The sequence below is a fragment of the Leuciscus leuciscus genome (genome assembly GCF_965113295.1).
Source record: "Leuciscus leuciscus genome assembly, chromosome: 14".
NCBI lineage: Eukaryota > Metazoa > Chordata > Actinopteri > Cypriniformes > Leuciscidae > Leuciscus > Leuciscus leuciscus.
In genome coordinates this window covers 23,299,384-23,322,811 of record NC_138738.1, presented here as the reverse complement: position 1 = coordinate 23,322,811, position 23,428 = coordinate 23,299,384, and the positions used below count along the sequence as shown (strand labels likewise).

At 37.3% G+C, this 23,428-nt stretch overlaps 1 protein-coding gene and 1 long non-coding RNA gene across 6 annotated transcripts in view; both read left to right on the top strand.

The window, feature by feature from the left end:
• The window catches only part of rptor (regulatory associated protein of MTOR, complex 1), a 393,572-nt gene that overhangs the window by 155,478 nt on the left and 214,666 nt on the right, over window positions 1-23,428 (top strand). The gene's annotated exons all lie outside the window — the stretch shown is intronic.
• On the top strand, window positions 9,449-10,961 carry LOC309474500. Its single transcript, XR_014197334.1, has 2 exons — window positions 9,449-9,963; window positions 10,712-10,961. It is a non-coding gene; the product is annotated as an uncharacterized lncRNA (long non-coding RNA).

Here is a 23,428-nt window from a genome sequence, read left to right as displayed (position 1 = left end):
AGTGCTTCTTCCTCAAACGTGGTCTTGCCCCATTCTCCTCATAGTGTTTGACTATATCAGCCAGGGTGTCTCTGCCAATGCTGAAAAAAAAAAAAAAAAAAAAAAAAAAGTTTAACATCATGGTCTTGCTAACAGGCATCTTATCTCCTATATCAGAATGTATTGTACAAATTATAGGTACTTTTACTTTACTGAAGTACATTTTATGATTAATACTTTTTACTTTTACTTCACTACATTTTAGAGTCTGTATCTTTACTTCCTGGTTTAGTCCTGGTTTAGACCTCAGTTAGTGGTTAGACCTGGTTTGAGTCAATAACCTGTACATTAAACTCTTCATAAATACTTTTACTTTGACTTATAACGCACATTTTACGGCTACTGATACTTTATACTTTTACTTAAGTAGGAATTTAATCGGATCCATTTACTATTACGTTTGTAAATCCTTGGTAAGAATATTAAGTAGTACTTCCTCCACCACTGGCTAAATAATTCAATTCAAGAATGCTAACAGGCAGGTTTACGTGGGCTAAGTCATTAACACCAGTCAATTCAAGCAATTGAAGCATTATTCAAATTAATAGCAGATGCTCACATTACCATCTAAAAGAGTAATGTTTTTTTTTGCCAAGTGATATGATGCTAACGATTACAATTCAAACGACAGTCCTGAGCTAGCTAATAACAATAGGTAGGTATGGGAAGGTCTAAACATGGACTAAACATGAGATAACGTGTACGTGTTCTTAGAATGAACACAAAACAACAAACTTTGATGTTTATGGAAACTCACCCCATAAGAAACAGAAAAGTATTCTTGCAGATCTCGTTGCCTCCGATGAAATAAGTCGTTCGGGCACACTTTCTCTTTGTCGGGGTCTTCTTTGTGGATGTAACCACCTCCGAAGTTTGCACTGTGCGTCTGTTTGCCTCTAAATGTCCAATAATTCGCATGTCCTGCCACTCTTTTTCCGCAGCTAAAGAATCCAGCCGTACGTTGTACATAATGTCTGGAGAAAGCTTCTGGCTACAGGACTGTCTCCCATGCAGAGAGTTCTCTTTTCTCCTCGTGTAGCATTTACAGTCAAAGTTACGGGTTTTCCCCATTTCACTGTCTATATCCCCATTAAATGTTACTATCGATATAGCCTCTGATATCTTACGGTCCAACTCGTCTGACGCCAGAATGAAGACATTCTTCCTCGTCTTCATCTTCGCTCAGTTGTAGATTAGGGATATTATTCAGTCTTATCATGCCGCTTTCATCGTCGCTCAGATCGTCTTCAGAATCAGTGAACGCTTGTTCATAAGCATCCAGCTTGTCGAAGAAGTACTTCAAAACATTTGTGTAACGGCCACGATTCAGCTCATCTGCGATAATCTTTGCGGCATCCATTTTCTTTGAATTTTGATATCAGAGAGAGCTGGCCAAAACGCTGCATAAGTAGCCACGCTGATCCCTTGGAGGGCGGGGTCAATAACAAAAGAAACAAAAGCCGGCTTATCCAGTATGGAAATACACACCGACAATGACACGCCCCTACTGCGTGCTAGAAGCTCAGAAAAACAAGCCGATTTCAACCTTAAAATGTTCGATATACCAATATACCAATACTGCTATCTCAAATATGGAGAGGCTTCTTAGTGATCTCAACTAACAGATTATGCAAAAAAGCGAAAATCAACATTTTTGAAAAAAAACGAACATTTTCTCATTTTGCTCGAAAGTTGTGCTGCCGACTTGTGTCCCTGGTTTCCGTGACGGGTCACATATTTTTGCCATATTGCCCACCCCTAAAAGAGGCTATAACCGAACAGTGCTACAAATGCGCATAAAAGTAAAAAAAAAAAAAAAAAATTATGCCAGAGGTACATGACAAATTGTGTTGAAGTGGGGAGTCTGCTGAAATTTAGGATTTCTGTCCCTTTACGATGACCTGGATGAAATTTTGGGTGCAAGTGCTTGTGCTTGTCTGACAGGTGTTGTCGAAGGTGAAAGTGTGGACATGCAAAAGGCACATAAAGGATCTGAGTTATTTTGAAGTTGTGGTGTGAACAAGAAAGGAATGAGGTCACTTCAATGCTGAAGAGGACCAACAAAAGAAACGGGTTCTCTTTTGAGTCCACTATATTATGAACACCAAAATGACTGAGGCCACTTTCGGCTGGTTCCCTTTCTGGTTCACTTTAAGCTGGAGTCCGAGTCGAGTCTGGAGTCTTTTGTCACGAGTCCAAGTCGAGTCTAGAGTCATTTCATGCCTTAGAAATAAAAAAAAATAAAGACTTGAGTTTTTAAAATATTCACGAGTCAAGTCTGGAGTCATTTCAGGTCGAGTCCGAGTCAAGTCTGAAGTCTATTAAAATGCGACTCGAGTCCGAGTCTCTAACTCGAGTGCCCATCTCTGTTTCTCTCTATCTCTACTCATTGGACCAAAACTTTCTCATGATTATTAAGCATAAGATAATGAGGGATTGATTATGAAAATTCAGATATTGACAAATCCTTCAAGTTCTACAAGAAAATGTGTACATAAATAGGATGCTGTATGGAAGTCTGAAAATATGTTTCATGCTCTTTAGATTGCAGTACATTACAAAAGAACACAAAAGGAGAGAACTTGTCCACACATTGTTCTGATTAGCTTGCCCCAGTTTTTCACATACAGTATAGTTCATTTTAAAATAACTTAAAGACTTGTGAACATCTCTGGAGAGAAATGCACCTTTCATTTGGATTACAAAATTTCAGAGTATTTGTATTAGATTTGAATTGGTTAGTTTAAATGTAGACATTTCAAGCTTTCTATAGGCCTATTTCTCATGTATGTGAGGCAAAAATCCTATACACTGAGTTTCGGTTCATTTACATTAAGTTGAAGTTATTCCGTGTCAAGTGCTTCATCAGATTTGTCGTGTTGCCGGTCTTGGCAGTAATTATCTTGTCGCAAATATTGCATCGCGTGCTGTTGGCATCGAGCCTGGGAAATGTAGCCACACTTTAGATCCTTTCCACCTGTTTTACATCTATGGGGGTTTAAACGCTTACCCCTATTTACACTGCACACATCTGCAGCGCATCACGGCTCAGACGAGGTTTTGTTCCGTCAAAATTTTGTACCGAACAACAATTTCTTTTTTGATACTCAATGGTATCGAGGCAATTCGGTCTGTGCTTAAAGGACAATTCCGGTGAAAAATGAACCTAGGGGTAATTAACACATGGTTACCGAGTCGATCGTTCCCTGGGATGCGTTTTCATGAAAATCGAATGTTAAGAGTTTTATCTCTAAAAACAGATTAGCTTATAACGCTAGTATATGGGGCAAAGAGTAAGTAAAAGTAAATCGCTAGTAAATACCACTAACAAGGCTCAAAATAGCCTCACACTAACACGGTAGCATAATGAGGGTCCCTACATGCAAACCGAAGCATTGAGAACTTTGTAAGTGTACAGACAGTTTAATAAGAAGGTACTTTATAAAGACAGTACATTACGCGTTTGCAGGCAGGCGTCATCTTGGAAAACAGTCTCGACTAGTCGAGTCACGAACGCCGTGCTACGTTAGATTTCACAAACGTAATTCCTATCGACCAGCTCACTTAGTATGGCGTTCGTGACTCGATTAGACTGTGTTGACACAAATCTTGTGCGATGTCCTAAACTGCCGGGATAATCACACAACGCGTGCCGTGGTCCGCTAATGACACGTCCAATTCACAAACTAATGACTCCTTTGAACCGATTCCTTTTAATGAATGGTTAAAACAACTGATCTGTCCAACACTGAGCTCACGAGACGTCTGAATCCGTGTATAACAAATCGGTAACACTTTACAATAAGATTCCATTTATTAAACTCTAGTTAACTACATTAGTTAACATTAACTATTAATAAACTGCACTTCTACAGCATTTATTAATCTTTAACGTTAATTTCACCATTTACTATTAGCCTACATTATTGAAATCAAAAGTTGTATTTGTTAACATTAGTTAGCCTAATGCACTGCGAAGTTACATGAACAAACAATGAACAACTGTATTTTTATTAACTAAGATTAACAAAGATGAATAAATAAAGTAACAAATGTATTGCTCATGGTTCATGTTAGTTAGCTTAATATATTAACTAATGTAAACAAATCAAACTAGTGGTAAAATCACAGCTTTAAAAAAAAAAAGGGCACGACAGGATGACAGTGTCCGTCGGCCACCACCGAAGACCAATTTTGACCCAGGAAAAACAAGAATTTTGACCCCTTAGCAAACAAACGATTGAGCCTTTAGGAAGTTAACTAGTAGCAAGTTTGCGGTAAAATGCATTTGGGATGTTGAGGTCAAAACACCTATATAAGCTGTGAATAAAATAAAACTTAATATAAATAATGTTCTTACTCTGAATGTTTGGATTTTGTGAAGGTGTGAATCATTTTTTATTAATATTTAATATAATAAAGTTCTTTGTAACTAATTATTAACGAAGGAATTATTCCCTTTCCCCCCCTCCCCCCCGTCTGACATGGAACAACACCCCCCACCCAATCCCCATCCCCACCCCCACCACCACCACCACAACTTGCTTTATAATCTGTGGGAAACACTGAGCGCACATACACACGCTCAAAGCACAAATGTTGCACTGTGTTGCACTGTGTGTCACCAGACAAGCGGTGTCAACAGCATTATTACCCAAACACACACACATCTGTAGTGATGCACACCATTCTTATCACCTCATTATTTCACACACATTTGCAGTGCCCCATGGTAATAACCAAGTTTGGGGGATATAGGGAAGATAATTTGTCTCGATAAGTTTCCTTCTTAATTAACCCCCTGAGGTCGGCTGTATCGCCGGCGATACCAGCTCGCTTTTTTTTTTATCAGTGTAAAAGAAACTCATAACTACTCTGTTGACTTTGATTTTCCATAGGAGTTTCATACATCAATCGATTCTGTTAAATGTGTATTATTTTTGTGTATACTCACAATAAAAACAAAGTGTTGTGCTTTTTGCCAAATAAAGAAAAATAAACACAAAGCGAGTTCTGCCTTCTCTCTGCCAGTGAAGTCCATTCTGAAACGCGTCCGAAAATGAACAATAACTCAGCGAATACTCAGTCAAACAGGCATACAGACACACAGGCATGAAGCTTGAATTCTCTTCTTTTAAATGAAGTAATTTATATAAAAAACAAATATTCTCATCTTGTGAAATCTGTATTAAAAGAGAGCGATTCCAGTCGAGCTCATTACAGCTCATTCAAATGTAATGTGACTCCGCCTACGGAGAGCGCGCGCTATTCAAACGCAAATGAATGAGGCAATCCACGCAAACCTGTGAACGCCCCCATATCAGCTCGAGAAAACACAAGTTTATTCAGATCATTACTTGTTTACACCGTCTCGCAGCGCTGTGAGGAATAAAAATAATGGAAAATGTCCCTCAGAAGTGCGGGTATATCGAGGAGCAAGGATCCGACTGAGCTGAGGAAAACTGTAGTACGTTTTTTTCCTTCTCACGTGAATCGCGTTTCTGTTTTGTGAATGAATGAACGGCAGAGATGCGCGCTGTTTACCACAGCTCGCAAAAAGACAGTTTAAATTTAAATCGCGTGTGTGAATGAATGATGATGTTTTAGCAAACTGTATTGCTATACTGAGATGAGTAAAAATCGACTGAAATATGTTGAAATAAAATGTAGGCTATTTGTATAAGCAACGTATTAAACTGCAAATTAACATTTATGCCCTAATATTTCATAAAAACAACGTTACAGTCAGGCGAAATATGAAAGACAACATTTTGTTGACTAGATTTGGGTACAGTTTTTACTGTAGAATATACTGCCACATCAAATAAGCTTTTGTTTAGCAATTTCTATATATATAAAATACTATTTTTGTCAAAAATAAAGTCATCAACTAAGATGTTAGCTGTTCCAATGTTGGCTATATTAAAACTAATGAATACATAGATAAAATGTAGGCCTATAATAATTTTTTTTACAAAGAAAGAGTACACTTGAAATATTGTTGAAATTGTAATTATTGTTGTAATTGTAACCTTTTTAATAAAATAGCAAAACATATTTACAAGATAGATGTAAGCAAAATCTTAAATGGTCAATATAAGTCTTCTTCTAAATATATCTTTTGTCCTTGCATTGTGGCTCAGTCAGTGTCACACCTGAATGAATGGCTAATTATGCAGAGTGGGTGGGACATTGTATTTTCAGGTTTAAACCACTCCTTGTTCACGCCCCCCTCGCATATTGGCTTTCCAAGCAAAACCTGTTTTACATCAATTTAAATCAATGTATAGTTTTATGTGAACGATAAAGAAAGACTATTTTCACATAAGTTTGAAGCCAGAACTCGAAGGAACAACATCCATTAGTCAAAAGTCTTATTGACACATATTTATTATGAGTTTTGTGGTCATATTTCAGCAACTTTCATTTTTATTTTTTTCAATAACCACGCATAAACATTATTCTCTTAAAAATTAAAAAAATATACATGCATGGTGATCACATATTTTGGTAGCCCTGTTTGTGCTATATAGAGTGAATTTACACCTTTGCCATTAACATGTTTATAAATAACTGAAAAAAGCACTAATGTCAAAGCATGTCAGAACACCTCCAGGGCCCAGAAAACCGCTCAGACTCCAGAGGGTTAAGCCATATGGGCAGCACATACTCTTCTAGTATGAAAGTTGTCAGTTGTTCTTCTAGACTTCATTACTTAGTGTAAATATTAGCTGCATTGTGAGTTGTGTCAACGACATGCCATTAAAGAGTCTGGGGAAAAAGACAGTCCTGAGGTGAGAATGAGTTCCACAGAATGCTGAAACTATGAGATACAATCTGGGTCATCTTGCTTCATGTTTTACACTGCTTATAACCTTTTCACTCCAACTGATGCGTTTTCTGCGTTTCCATTACAATTTTTTCCCTCAAACACTAAAACTACTGTTTATTCAACACGCTGTGTTTCATTGACTGTCGAAAGAACATGGTCACACAATTGGGCTAAGCATCTAGCCATAACATTCTAACACAGCATTGTTTCACACTGTACTAGTTTTGAACTGCAATGCCTCCGGGGATAACACCGCAAAAGCGGTGCTAATCCTACTCTGGAACAGGGTTTCATAACCCTGTGTAAAAAGTAGTGCTAATCCCACTTCTAAATTACAAGTGTGAAACATTCCTCTTCCTGGGGTTAAAAGCTAGGTTTAGAATGTCGATAACCCAGGGTTAAGCTCATTGTGAAAAGGGTTAATGGAAATTGTATGCATAAAGATGTGTTCTTTATCGATCAACCAAAACATATGCTGTCTGACATACCGTTTGCAACATATTATACCTTGGGACAGACTAATAATATAGCATACAATAATGTATTGATAATATGAGAATGGAGCTTACAGTACTATTGAACTTTGGTGCTTCCTAGTTCCTGCTTAATACTGCTCAAGCTGTCCTTCTCATTTCATTTTTGCAATGTGACTGGTGACAGCTCTGACCTAAATCTTTATTTGTTTAATATTATTATGTTTTTTTTTTTTTTTTTTTTAAAAGACTTGCAGCAGTAGTAATTGGGTCATTAATACGTGCACATACGTACCATTTATCCATCTGTCGCTCTGTCATTGGTGATGGACAGAATTCAGCTGAAGTTATTTTTGATTTCTCTTGTTTGAAGTTGATCTAATTAGGGCAGCTTAACCCTCTGGGGACCAAAAACGCGCCCACGCGTTTTGCTCGTTTTTTTTTTTAGCAATGAAAAATAAACACAAAATGCTCTGTTAATTTTGATCTTTCATTTTCGTGTAATACATCAATCGATCCTGTTCAGTTTCTATTTTTTTTCTGTATACTCACAATACAAATAAAGTGTTTTGCTTTTTGACAAATAAAGAAAAACTAACATGATGCTATTTCTGCCTTCTCTCTGTCAGTAAACTCCCATTTGAAACGCGTTCGAAAATTATCTATAACTCCGCGAAAATTCAGTCAAACAGGCAAACAGACCCACGGGCATAAAGCTTGAGATCGCAGCTTTTAAATGAAGTAATTTATATAAAAAACAAATATTATCAGCTTCTGTAATCTGTATAAAAAGAGAGCGACTCCAGTCGAGCTCATTAGGAGCCATTCAAAAGTAATGTGACCACTCCCCGGAGAGCGCGTGCTATTCAAACGCAAATTCTGAGAACCATTTCAGTCTGTGAAACGCCCCCACATCAGCTGTAAACAAAGAGGCATAATATAGCCTACCTTATGGAGAAAATTTTCCGTGCTGATATGAGGAGCAGATCCCGCTGAGGAGTGAGGTAGGCTAAGTTATCCTTTCTCAAGTGTTAATGTGGAATAACGTTATGGAATAACGTTGTAGGCTTATGTAAACAAAAAGATGAATCGCGTTTCTATAATATGAATCGCGCGTCTATTTGTAAAGAGTGTTTAGCCTAAATATGAATCGCGCGTCTGTGTGTGAAAGAATAAACTGCTTTTACAGTTACAGTTACTGCGTTACAGTCAGGCGAAGTATGAAAGACAACATTTTGTTGACTAGATTTGGGTACAGTTTTTACTGTAGAATATACTGTCACATCAAATAAGCTTTTCTGAATATATATAAAATACTATTTTGTCAAAAATAAAGTCATAGACTAAGATGTTCCAATGTTGGCTATATTCAAACTAATGAATACATATGATAAAATGTAGGCCTATAATCTTTTTTTTTTTTTTTTACAAAGAAAGAGTACTTTTTTGCAGAAATATTGCTGAAATTGTAATTATTGTTGTAATTGTAACCTTTTTAATAAAATAGCAAAACATATTTACAAGATAGATGTAAGCAAAATCTTAAATGGTCAATATAAGTCTTCTTCAAAATATATATTTTGTCTTTGCATTGTGGCTCAGTCAGTGTCACACCTGAATGAATGGCTAATTATGCAGAGTCATTATGCAGAGTGGGTGGGACTAAGGTGTAAACTACTCCTCCCCCTCGCATATTGGCTTTCCAAGCAAAACCTGTTTTACACCATTTAAATAAATGTATTTTTTTTTGTGAACGATAAAGCAAGACTATTTTCACATAATTTTGAAGCTAGAACTGAAAGGGACAACATCCATTAGTCAAAAGTCTTGTGGGCACATATTTTGTATGAGTTTTGTGGTCTTATTTCAGCAACTTTCATTTTTATTTTTTTAAATAACCACGCATAAACATTATTCTCTTAAAAATACAAACATCTACATACATGTTGCTCGCATATTATGGTAGGCCTGTTTGTGCTATATAGAGTGAATTTACACCTTTGCCATTAACATGTTTATAAATAACTGAAAAAAGCACAAATGTCAGAGCATGTCAGAACATCTCAAGGGCCCCAAAAACAGCTTGGTCCCCAGAGGGTTAAAACACTTCATTATGTCACACTGATTTAGAACAGCAGCTCTGGATTCTGTTGTTCCTTAGCTAATGTAGTTTGTCAACCTGATAGTGAGGAAATAGGTTCATGTGTGGTGAAAATAAAACCTCAAATGTCAATGCACCACCAATGTTTTGACCAATCAACGGATCAGACAGTATGTCTTAATTAAAACAGGCAGCTTGTGCAGTGAAGTTTTTTTGTGTGTGTCTGTTTTCTGTTTAGAACGGATGTTTAAATGTAAGGACATTTTTAGATAGAATGTGTGGTAGTCCATTCTTTTCTTATTTGTCTTATATACATATATATCGAGGAATTAAATTATAAAGCACCTTAAGTGAGCTAAATAAATGTAGAAAGCATGTTACAAGAACATAAAATTAAAATTTTAATTTAAAAGTTATACAGGTAAGAAACATTTTTGTAAAATTTTGAAACAACCACCAGAAAATATGCAGAACCACCAATCACCAATTTTCCTACTTTTATGATTTTCTTCCTTAAAGTCGGCATGAAACGGAAGTTGAGATTGTCATTTTTTCCTTGTTGTGACGTATATCCGAGTGAAACGGCTTCTGAAATTAGAAAAAAAATGTAGGGCGGGGCTTGATTTCGTCCTTCGGGAATTGATTGGATCGTTGGAGGTTGGGCGTTGCAAACAAAATGGAGGCAGATTTGAATGCCAGTTTACATTCAGTTGTGTAGGATTTCTCTCCACCGGACTCCCCACCGTTACCCTCCCATGAAGGATTTTTTATTGAGGAGCCCGGCGACGAGAACGAGGACGAGCAGCTAAATTTGCAGGCAGGAATCAGCCCATATTTATATGAGCCTCCCGCGAACCAAGATGAGTCAAGTCAAGTTATCAGTCAAGTTCTCCATCGAGAGCATCTCGACGTGTCCGATAAGTAAATAACTAGATTTAGATAAGATAGATAGCCTACCATTCGGACACTTCGAGATGCTCTCGAGGGTGAACTTGACTGATAACTTGACTTGACTCAAAACGAGACCGACACCGATAGCCGCACCCTCATCGGCTCTGGCCGCACCCTTTCGCCATGGCACGTGACCGAAAGAGAAGAGAGGTCGTTTCGAGGGGGGAGGGAAGGGTAATGTATTTGATTAAAGATTATAAGGGTAAATTAATTTTTTTAAATAATGAAGTGCACAGATAAATCATTTATAATAAACACTACAATATTACAAATAAAAAGAAGATTTGTCAAATTTGATTTCATGCCGACTTTAAGGATTGTGTTCCCACAGTTCCCGTCCTGCCCCCTCAAGTGTTTAGGGGCTTTCGCACCGGAGGAACCTTTTCATAGTTCCTAGAACTATTGGCGAAAGTACCCGTTGGTGTCGGTGTCGGTGTGTTCGCACCGCAGGAACTAGGAATGATTTTAGTTCATGGAACTCCTTTTGGAGGAACTAATTTAGCACATACTTTAGAGTAGGGTCTCAACCAGCACTATAGTCAGCTGCAAATATGGCTTGACACCCCCCCAATAAAAAAAAAACTATCCAGTGATGAAATGTTTTCTGTGTTGACACAAATCTTGTGCGATGTCTTAACCCTCTGAGGTCGAGAAACGCGCCGACGCGTTTTGCTGGATTTTTTTCACATAGCAGCAACATAAACTTAAATTACTCCGTCATTTATGGTTATACAGAAAAAAGAAATATAAAAAAATAATCTGTGATATTTCTACTTTTGTATGTGTCCACTTACAATCAAATCAAAACATTGTGCTTTTGTAAAATAAAGAAAATAAACAGGGTGTGCGTTCTGCCTCTCCGTCGCGGGGAACTTTTTTTTCTTGAGCACGTCTATAAACTGAAACAAAACTCAGCGAATACTTCTCACACATTTATGAGCCATATACCTTTATACACATTTAAGTGTGTACTTTTAAATGATCGGATTCAAACTGAAAACAAATATTCTCTGTTTAAGTAATTTGTATAAAACCAACAGGATGTCCAGTATCTCAAACGCTTGCTAATTACTTTTTAATTCGACACGCCCACTCACGCAAAAGAGATTCACATGCAAATCTCCACATGGAACGCGAACGCCCTCGTTACCTCAAACACAAAACACCAAAACACTTCACAAGTCTCTGCTTTTCGTCGAGTTTGGAAGACACGTCTGAGCTTATATTGGATTTACCTCAGAAGAAGAACAACGCCATTTGAAGACAAGAAAGATGTAAGGTAAGAAATTCTTACTTATTAGTTTATGGTATTGTTGCATAAACTTCACATTGCAGTTGAACTGTTGCTAGATATATGGTGAATATTATACTATTTAGACCCGTGTTTCCTGTTAAATACTGTTTGTGGATATCTGCTCAAACATAGATATGTATAACCATAATGTTTAATATTTTGGAGCGCACTGTGGGTTTGAATGTATCATATTTTGGAGCGCGCTGTGGGTTTTAATGTATCATATTTTGGAGCGCGATTGCGTTTGAAAGGAAAAATGCACCAAACATTAGGCTTTATGTTTTTACTATTATCTCATTTCATATCATCATAACGAATGGAAACATTTGAAGTAACATATGATAATCAATATATTTTTCTCTAGCGTAGTTGTTCTTGAAATCTTTTGGAAGATTTAATTTATTGTTATTATTATTTTATGCAGCACTGCGTAGCCTATGCCTACAAGGCACAACAAACCTGGTGTTCATTATATATTGTTGGAAACGTGTGTGTGTGTGTGTATTCTGTGAATTTTAAAAAGAAATTTTAACCAGAAAAATCTAAAATCTATTCCCAAAATCGTGCAGCCCTATAGTTTCTCTTGATATCAGTATGTTCACAGTTTTTTCTTTTTTTTTTTTCTTTCAGGGACCAGATGCAACTGAGTCCTGCTGACTTCAACATTCACATGAGTCTCTGTACATGAACATGGTAAAGTGAAAATCAAACACCATGGAAATTAAAGGTATGTACAATGTTTTTAGGAATGGCACAAAGGTCTCTGTCTTTGGATCATTGTTTTCAATGTGCTCTTTTGTCATTTGTATTTTTGGATTGTGTTGTGTTGTAAATAAATCCAAACAATCTAAAAGCCATTCTTTTTTAAATCTCCTCATTCTTTGTGCAAGGTTGCTCTGAATGACAGGGCCTGATCGCTCCTAATAGGGCAGTTAGGGGAGTGTCTTTGTCTTTCTCAGGTGTTAAAGCCTTACATATTCATGAGATGATCACGCCTCTTCGCATATGGCTTTGTCACACAAAACACGTCTTCGAAATTTTAAATCAATATATTGTCTTATCTGAATTAGCAGTCAGGGTGATTTTCACATAGTTTTGGAGCAAATATTCTAGGCTATGTCATACAATTTTCAAAAGTCTTGTGAAGAAATAATCAGTATGGGTTTCATGGCCTTATTTCAGTGAGAATTTTTTTTTGTATTTTCACAAACCACGCATAAATGTCATTATCTCAAAACTACAAACTTTTACATACATGCTGCTGATATATTATTTGGAGCAGAGTTTGTGCTGAATACAGTGTAATTAGACTTTAGCCATGAAAATGTCACTAGTAACAGAAAAAAACTCAAATGTCAGAGCATGTCAGAACACCTCCAGAGCCCAGAAAACAGCTCAGACCTCAGAGGGTTAAACTGCCGGGATAATCACACAATGCGTACACGTCCGCTAATGACACATCGCATAATTCGCGAACTAATGACTCCTTTGAGCCGATTCACTTTAATGAATGGTTAAAACAACTGATCTGTCTGACACTGAACTCACGAGACGTCTGAATCGGTGTATAACAAATCGGTAACACTTTACAATATGGTTCCATTTATTAAACTCTAGTCAACTATATTAATTAACATTAACTATTAAAAAACTGCACTTCTACAGCATTAATTAATCTTTCTCAATGTTAATTTCACCATTTACTAGTAGCCTACATTATTGAAATCAAAAGTTGTATTTGTTAACATTAGTTAATGCACTGTGATGTAACATGAACAAACAATGAATGTATTCATGTATGTAAACTACGTTGTATTTTCAGGTGATTTATATTATAATGTGTAGAAACATTACCCAAAAAAAAAAAAAAAAAATCATTTAGTTTAGACTGGAAACCAGTAAAAAAGTACAAAGCAAGTTATTGTTATCTAGCAGCTAATCTTTTTTTTTATTTGGCAGCTAATTTTATTCAATTGTACAGTATATGGTAGAAAATTAGACTATTAGTTAAAATAAACTTTTTAATGCTACTTTTTTATTCTACTTTTTGATATTGATATGATTATAGACCAAAATAAATATCAGGTCTAGCAAGAAGGATTTTATCTTACAAAGCTATGAAATCGAGTGGTAAAATCACAGCTTAAAAAACAAACAAAAAAACTTTACTTTTCACTTTACACCGCTACAGTTGCAGCTTGAAGTCGTGCTGGTATTAAAACATATTGTGAAGGTATTAAAAAAGGTATTAAAAGGTATTAAATTAAACTTAAGAATTTCTGTATATACCCTGTCGGGCTAATTCAGAGTTGTCTCCAACTCCAATTTAAGTTACTTTTGGGTGCAGTAATTTTTACATTGAATGCCAAGTATGTGTTTTAGCAAAAAAGGGTATGTGTCCAAAAACACGTACTGAGTAGGAGTTACATGACATAGGCTAAATCGTTTACATCTCTGGTTCACCCCAAACAAAGATAAAACCTCACAGTAATCTCAAAAAATAATGTATTCCATAAGTATGCAATTATGTCAGTGCAATTTAGACAAGTCCAATGGATTCATAGACCCAGAAAACATGGATTAAGGCACCAAGATGACTTAAGCTTTTATTTTATTTTTATTTTTTTCATTGTTGTTTCCTGCTGAAGCAGAACTTTTTAACTTCTAAATATCATGTGTGACATCTTACTGCAAATGTTCTTGAATGTTGTGATGTGCACGTGTTGTGTGGGCTCACTGCTCAATATAATACTGCTGTACCTGACACATTAATCTTTGGATTAATACTATTGAATAGAAATAGTCAGTCCAGTATGAAATGGCTTTAAAACAGACAGTTTCTAGTGTAAATTCTGATTGCCACATGTGAAGCCATTGCTAAAGGCACCGGGGTGGCGGTGTCACCGGCTTGGGCCCTCCATCGCTGCTCGAAGCTATATTTATATATATATATATATATACACACACACACACACACACACACACACACACACACACACACACACACACACACACACACACACACACACATATATATATATTCATTCCTACTTCCATAGGAATTCATTGAAAACGCTCGCTCTGCTCCGCACCATTATCAATGTCTGTGCGGACGATCATATTTTACTTTCGTTTTTAAGTTAGCGATTCAAAAGCCCCCAGCGGTGTCACACATTGATTAACCGGCGGGGAAATATTCTCACCGTCACAAACCTAGTATATTTTCATATAGATACAATAGGCCTACCTGATTTTGAACACAAGAGGGCAGTATATCACTATGAATTACATAATTTATTTTTTGGACTAAAAAAACATTCTGGATGTTTTTAAACTTAAACAATTATTAAATAGAAAAAAAAAAGAATAAAATGGGTTTAGTTCTGATATTTGTATAATTTTATATAGAAATACATGGTGTATAATTACATTTTTAGAAGATAGGAGGTTTTTAGTGTTTTCTTTTTTGACATTACTTTAATCCCTCGCCATAGCAAAACCGTTTGAGATATTTATTATTCGTTTACAATTTAGCATCTTTAATGTATTTTCATCATGTTGAAAAAGTTTTGTGGGAATAAAATAAACCACTTAAGAGGACTGGGTAAAAATTCAGAGGCTGATTTTGCAAAGAAATCCACATTCAAACCAAAATATCTGACTTCCTGTTGGTCTGAGCTAATGACTGTAAATTAGAAAGTTGTCCGGCTTGATGAGACCAATACTGATTTTTATAACTGTGGGTAAAACTAACCCCCCCACTTTTGTCAAAAGCATTTTGAAAGTGACACACTTCCTGCTGCCAGTTGGTGGCGCTATAACTTTGACTCACAATAGTTACATCCATCTGATCGGCCTCTTACCACGAACACACTGCTGAAGTTTCATCAAGATCAGTTAATGTGTGCAGAAGTTATAACACTTCGTGTTTCTCTTTTCTCGCCATAAATTCGTTTCCTCGCCACGGCCAAACCGTTCGAGATATCAAAAATCCGTCCGCAATTTAGCATCCTCAATGTCTTGACTTCATGCTGACCGAGTTTTGTGGGGATTGGATGAATTCTCTAGGAGTAGTACTTCGCATTCCACAGCAAGCGTTTTCCAAACAACCCATAATAGCCGACTTCCTGTTGGGCTGGCGTAAAACTTGACGGGGGGAAAGTTGTTCGGCCCGATGATATCTATATGTGTACCGAGTTTCAAATTAATTCATGCAAGCGTGTTTGATCTATGGACCAAGTTTTGGGACCCTGTTCAAGGGGGCGCTGTTGAGCCCCGCTGCCACGCCCGGGTACCAGCTTCAACCCGTCCCTGATGGCAGGGGGTTCCAACTTGTATGTAAAGTTTCAAGAGTTTTTGAGCACGTTAAGGACCCCAAAAGCCCCTGAAACCTTGATTAACAATATAAAAGCAATAGTCAAATCCCCCCTCCCCTCACACACACAGAGACACAGAGAGGGGGAGAGAAAATTCTTCAGAAAATCCACATTCAAACCAAAATATCTCTCTTCCTGTTGGTCGGAGATCGTTAATGTAAATTAGAAAGTTGTCCGTCTTGATGAGAACAATACACATACCAAGTTTTGTTGCTGTTGATAAAACTAACCCCCCCCCACTTATGACAAAAGGTGGCGCTACTGAGCCCCTCACCACGCCCGTTTCTGAAACTTTGCACATGTCTACGGGCTAATAAATGTGATGTGTCTGTCGAGTTTCATCCAATTTCAAGTATGTTAAGAGTCTCTAAAGCATCAAAAAAGAATATTAAAGTTTGAAGCGTTGCCATGGAAACAGTATTAAAGATATCAAAAATCATTTCACAGGTCTACATCTGCCGTGTGTTTACATTATACACATAAACTTTGAAGCAAATCGGGTAAAAATAAGAGGGTGATTTCAAAGCATTTTGAAAGGGACACACTTCCTGCTGCCAGTTGGTGGTGCTATAACTTTGACTCACAATAGTCACATCCATGTGATCGGCCTCTTACAACGAACACACTGCTGAAGTTTAATCAAGATCAGTTAATGTATTCTGAAGTTATAATACACTTCCTGTGTCCCTTATTCGCCATCAATTCGTGTCCTCGCCACGGCCAAACCGTTCAAGATATCAAAAATCCGTCCGCAATTTAGCATCTTCAATGTCTTGTCTTCATGCACACCGAGTTTGGAGGCGATTGGATGAATTCTCTTGGAGGAGTACATCTAATTCTACAGCATGCGTTTCCAAACAACCCATAATAGCCGACTTCCTGTTGGGCTGGCGTAAAAAGTAAAAGTAGGAAAGTTGTTCGGCCCGATGAGATCTATATATGTACCGAGTTTCATATTACATGCAAACGTGTCTGATTTATGGACCAAGTTTTCGGACCCCGTTCAAGGGGGCGCTGTTGAGCCCCCCTGCCACGCCCGGGTACCAGCTTCAGCCCGGCCCTGATGGCCGCGGGTTCTGACCCGTGTGCAAAGTTTCAAGAGTTTTCGAGCACGTTAAGGGTCTCAAAAGTGCCCGAAAGGTTGACAGAAAAATAATAATAATAATAATAATAATAAATAATCCTACCGAAAACAATAGGGCCTTCGCCCTTTCAGGGCTTGGGCCCTAATAAATAATCCTACCGAAAACAATAGGGCCTTCGCCCTTTCAGGGCTTGGGCCCTAAATATAGCTGCAAGCAAGGATGACAAGCCATCCCAACATTGCTGAAAGTGTCAGACCAACTGCAACAATGAGCAATTAAAGAGATTAAAGAGGATTTTAGGCAAAATGCCTGAAAAATCATAGAAACAGTAAATAAAAATATGATTTAATTGATTATCACTTTCGACCAATAGGTGGCGCAGTTACAAAACTGATGTGATGTGGTCAGAGTGAAGTGACAATGACACATACAAAGTTTGGTGTCAATATGTCAAGGCATTGCAGAGATAAAGCCTGAATAGTGCTTTTAGCATCATGCCTCAACTTTGCTGCTGCGCTATACGAAAACGGTTTCGTCAATCGACACGAAATCCATAACTTTTAGTCGGCACGGTCTGGAGATGATACGATTTGATTTTGGTGAAAATCGGACAAATGGTGTAGGAGGAGTTTGAAAAAGTAGGTTTTGAATGAAAATCAAGATGGTGGACAGGAAGTTCGGACAAATAAGGAAAACTTGGTATCTATGTTCTCGGCTTGACCCAAGGAATCTATTAAGACCAGTGGCATTACAATAGGCTGATTTATTCAAAAGTTATTAGCAGTTTTGAAAATTTTGTTATAACTTTTGACCAACAGGTGGCGCTGTCTCAAACTATTTTGGGTACCTTCAGGGGATAGTGCTGATGGCACATTCTGAGTTGTGTATTATTACACCAATGCATTTGTTAACCCTCTGAGGTCTGAGCTGTTTTCTGGGCCCTGGGTTGGTCTGACATGCTCTGACATTTGTGTTTTTTCTGTTACTAGTGACATTTTCATGGCTAAAGTCTAATTACACTGTATTCAGCACAAACTCTGCTACAATAATATATCAGCAGCATGTATGTAAAAGTTTGTAGTTTTGAGATAATGACATTTATGCGTGGTTTGTGAAAATACAAAAAAAAATTCTCACTGAAATAAGGCCATGAAACCCATACTGATTATTTCTTCACAAGACTTTTGAAAATTGTATGACATAGCCTAGAATATTTGCTCCAAAACTATGTGAAAATCACCCTGACTGCTCATTCAGATAAGACAATATATTGATTTAAAATTTCTAAGACGTGTTTTGTGTGACAAAGCCATATGCGAAGAGGCGTGATCATCTCATGAATATGTAAGCTTTTCACACCTGAGAAAGACAAAGACACTCCCCTAACTGCCCTATTAGGAGCGATCAGGCCCTGTCATTCAGAGCAACCTTGCACAAAGAATGAGATTTAAAAAAGAATGGCTTTTAGATTGTTTGGATTTATTTACAACACAACACAATCCAAAAATACAAATGACAAAAGAGCACATTGAAAACAATGATCCAAAGACAGAGACCTTTGTGCCATTCCTAAAAACATTGTACATACCTTTAATTTCCATGGTGTTTGATTTTCACTTTACCATGTTCATGTACAGAGACTCATGTGAATGTTGAAGTCAGCAGGACTCAGTTGCATCTGGTCCCTGAAAGAAAAAAAAAAAGAAAAAACTGTGAACATACTGATATCAAGAGAAACTATAGGGCTGCACGATGTTGGGAATAGATTTTAGATTTTTCTGGTTAAAATTTCTTTTTAAAATTCACAGAATACACACACACACACACGTTTCCAACAATATATAATGAACACCAGGTTTGTTGTGCCTTGTAGGCATAGGCTACGCAGTGCTGCATAAAATAATAATAACAATAAATTAAATCTTCCAAAAGATTTCAAGAACAACTACGCTAGAGAAAAATATATTGATTATCATATGTTACTTCAAATGTTTCCATTCGTTATGATGATATGAAATGAGATAATAGTAAAAACATAAAGCCTAATGTTTGGTGCATTTTTCCTTTCAAACGCAATCGCGCTCCAAAATATGATACATTAAAACCCACAGCGCGCTCCAAAAAATGATACTCAAACCCACAGCGCGCTCCAAAATATGATACATTCAAACGCCATCGCGCTCCAAAATATTAAACATTATGGTTATACATATCTATGTTTGAGCAGATATCCACAAACAGTATTTAACAGGAAACACGGGTCTAAATAGTATAATATTCACCATATATCTAGCAAAAGTTCAACTGCAATGTGAAGTTTATGCAACAATACCATAAACTAATAAGTAAGAATTTCTTACCTTACATCTTTCTTGTCTTCAAATCGCGTTCTTCTTCTTCTGGGGGTAAATCCAATGTAAGCTCAGACCTGTCTTCCAAACTCGACGAAAAGCAGAGACTTGTGAAGTTTTTTGGTGTTTGTGTTTGAGGTAACGAGGGCGTTCGCGTCCCATGTGGAGATTTGCATGTGGAGATTTGCATGTGAATCTCTTTTGCGCGAGTGGGCGTGTCGAATTAAAAAGTAATTAGCAAGCGTTTGAGATACTGGACATCCTGTTGGTTTTATACAAATTACTTAAACAGAGAATATTTGTTTTCAGTTTGAATCCGATCATTTAAAAGTACACACTTAAATGTGTATAAAGGTATATGGCTCATAAATGTGTGAGAAGTATTCGCTCAGTTTTGTTTCAGTTTATAGACGTGCTCAAGAAAAAAAAGTTCACCGCGACGGAGAGGCAGAACGCACACCCTTTTTATTTTCTTTATTTTACAAAAGCACAATGTTTTGATTTGATTGTAAGTGGACACATACAAAAGTAGAAATATCACAGATTATTTTTTTATATTTCTTTTTTCTGTATAACCATAAATGACGGAGTAATTTAAGTTTATGTTGCTGCTATGTGAAAAAAATCCAGCAAAACGCGTCGGCGCGTTTCTCGACCTCAGAGGGTTAAGTAGAGCATTTTATTTCACAAAACTGTATTGAAGTCAATGGTAATTTCATGTTTTGTTCTATTATAGCGCCACCAAGAGGCTCAGTCCCACCATTTTTTGTATGTGTCCTCAGAGTGAGCCCATACATATGTGTGTCAATTTTGGTGAACATTTCTCAATTCGCTTCGGAGTTATAGACATTTATATGAAAAAACACGTACAGAATGACTGACACATGACTTTGATTGGATTTTACTACCCCTTACTATCAATATTTTCGCATTTGGGCAGTGGTGCTTAGCTATCGACCTATGTTTCCAAACTTCTGACGGTGGTTTCGTCTCGATCGGACTAGCGGTTTCGAAGATATCGGCAAATGTTTTTTAAGCGCTAAATCACAACGCTACACAAACCATAAGGAGAAACCTAGCATGTTTGGTATCGTTGGACTCGGCAAGGATTCATGGGTCTAATGAAATGAATCTTGTGAAAATAAGTCGACCACACCCAAAGTTATAAGCTTTTGGAAAAAAAAAAATCACCACTAGGTGGTGCTGTTTCGAAACTTCTCAGGCTCCTTCAGGACATTGTGCTGATGACCCATACCAAGTTTTGTAACAATCCGTTCATGCGTTCTTAAAATACAGCATTTTAGCACAAAATTCAAAATGGCCAACAGCCAACATGGACGATATGGTAAAATTAGATATCAGTCGACTCAGCATGTTGCCCTGAATCTAACAAGACCAATTTTATGATTTTTGGACAATTTGTAAATAGCCATTTTTCATATCTCCGGACCAGTAGGTGGCGCTGTGCCGAAACGCAGCATGTAGCCTCAGGTCATGCTTGTGACGATATGTACCAAGTTTGGTCTGAATTCGATAAAGCGTTGTGGAGATACAGCCTTACATCTGTTTTTGCAAGCGCTACGTAAAATTAATTTGCGCGGTATTCGAGAACGGTTTGATCAATTTGTATGAATTCCATAACTTTTTGTCGGCATGGTCTGGAGATGATCTGGTTCAATTTTCGTGAAAATCGGAGCAACGGCCTAGGAGGAGTTTGAAAAAGTAGGTGTTTCGGATAATTCAAAATGACGGAAAATGACACAATCTTGAGTCTTGAGCTAGGGAATCAGAGAAAAAAAAATATTTTGTTTCTAGCCCTTATGGTTCAAAAGTTATTAGCATAAACATGAGTGCAACTTTGGACAGTTGGTGGCGCTAAAGGGAATGAGTTGGAGTCTCCAAATTTGCTATGCTGATAGTTCAGACTCTCCTCTATCAGTGTGCCAAATTTCATAACTTTCCCGCAAGCGGTTCTTTGGGCTGCCATAGACTCCCAGTCGGAAAAATGAATAATAATAATAATAGGAACGGGAACAGATACAATAGGTGCCTACGCACCTTCGGTGCTTGGCCCCTAATAAGAACGGGAACAGATACAATAGGTGCCTACGCACCTTCGGTGCTTGGGCCCTAATAAAAAAACATATATATAGATTGTCATATCTAGCATAGTAAATTAAGAAATAAATAAAATCCATATAGAACAAATTTTGCAACTAGTGCAGCTGTTCAGTCATCCTCTTTAGATGCTCTGCTCTCTCTGTGTCAATGTTCGTTTAGATCTTCCTCTCTCTATTTCTAGATCATGGTCTCTTAATCTGTATTCTGAGATGATTTGTCCTCTAATTTCTTTTTTAAATTAATAGATAAATTGATTTTTTTTTGAGGTTTCATTAAGGGTCGAGTTACATTGAAGTGTGTTTTAGATTTTTATCAATTTCTTTAATAATGTTTTTTTGGTTTTTGGTCTGGAATTGAGTTTCATGAACTAGTTGAAGAGTGAGTGTGTTTAGAACATGAGATTATGTGAGGTTTCATTGACAAGGAGAGCTTTGTATTGAAATGAATCAGGATCAGACTGATGGAGTTGATGTCAGAATTGAACACATCTCTTCTGAATATCAATGTTCAGCATGTATAAGCCTAATTTGGCCCTGCAGATGTAATTGGAAGTGCTTCTGTGGGCCCCTAAGTCAATTTGCATGACACTTTCAAAGTTTTTTTTTTGTTTTGTTTTTTAATGAACTAGAATTTTCTTAATAGGATATATCTCTGTTTAACACAGCTGTGCACCTATATGTGCTAAATATCTTCCAATGTAGAAAGCTCATGTTCATATCACATCCTCTTCAGTTGAGCATCCGTCCTGCTGTGGTGTTACACAATCATCTGATAAGCATAGTGCGTGTGTGTGCGCGCGTGTGTGCGCGTGTGTGCGCGTGCGTGCGCGTGTGCGTGCGTGTGCGTGTTGTGAATTATGCTTTCATTTCTCTGACTCTCGTCACCTCACACACACTGACTGCTCTCAGACTCCATCCAGTTCCATAATAATGTCACTTACTCACAAAACATTATTTAGCTTCCAACAGCTCTTGTTTATGTATGTGTGAGGAAGTGTGACTCCTCACAGATTTGGACAGGAGGACAAGATGACGTGACGTGTCTCTCAATCCTGATCCTCATCTGGTTCAGACCTGCTTCTGACTCACTCTCACACACTTGGACTAACTGTTCAGCCAATTACATGCCTTGTGAAGTGGCAGCATGGTCACAATTCTGCTGAAGTGCTTTAATGAGAGTGATTTGACTGGTTCAAAGTGCCAGAGTGGAGCATTCTAACCCACAGTGATCTTAGAAAATTTCCACAATTGAAATGGATTGGCTACATCTCTCATTCAGAAGCAGAAAACGTGCTTAGCAGACCCATACAGAATCTGCAGACTTATTACCGTTTTTTTGCTCTGACTTTTGCTCTAACTAGTACTACTCATATTCACAGTTGAATGCATAATCAACTTTGACGAAATATTTTAAAGATGAAGTATGTACGATAAAAATAAAAAAAACATTCTTAAGGGACCGTTTGGTATTTATGGAATGGACCACCGGAGGAAAATAGGGGAGGGTCATGTCATTTGAACTGTATTTTACAGTTCTATATACAAGCAAAAGACGAGGGCTCTTATAATAAATGTTTCTTATCCTCGTCTTTTTCCAAATTGCCTGTGTATCAATTCGCTAGCTTCCGCGGCAAATCACACAATAAATAAACTTGTAATCACTTACCTTAATGTTCTCCGTTTTTACTTTGGTGTGACAGCATGCTGCGCAACATCTTTTTAGCGTTTTTTTTCCGCATGCGGGTTAGTTCAGGACCATGACCTGTTCCCACTGGAATCTGATATTGGCCAAATTTAAAACAACAA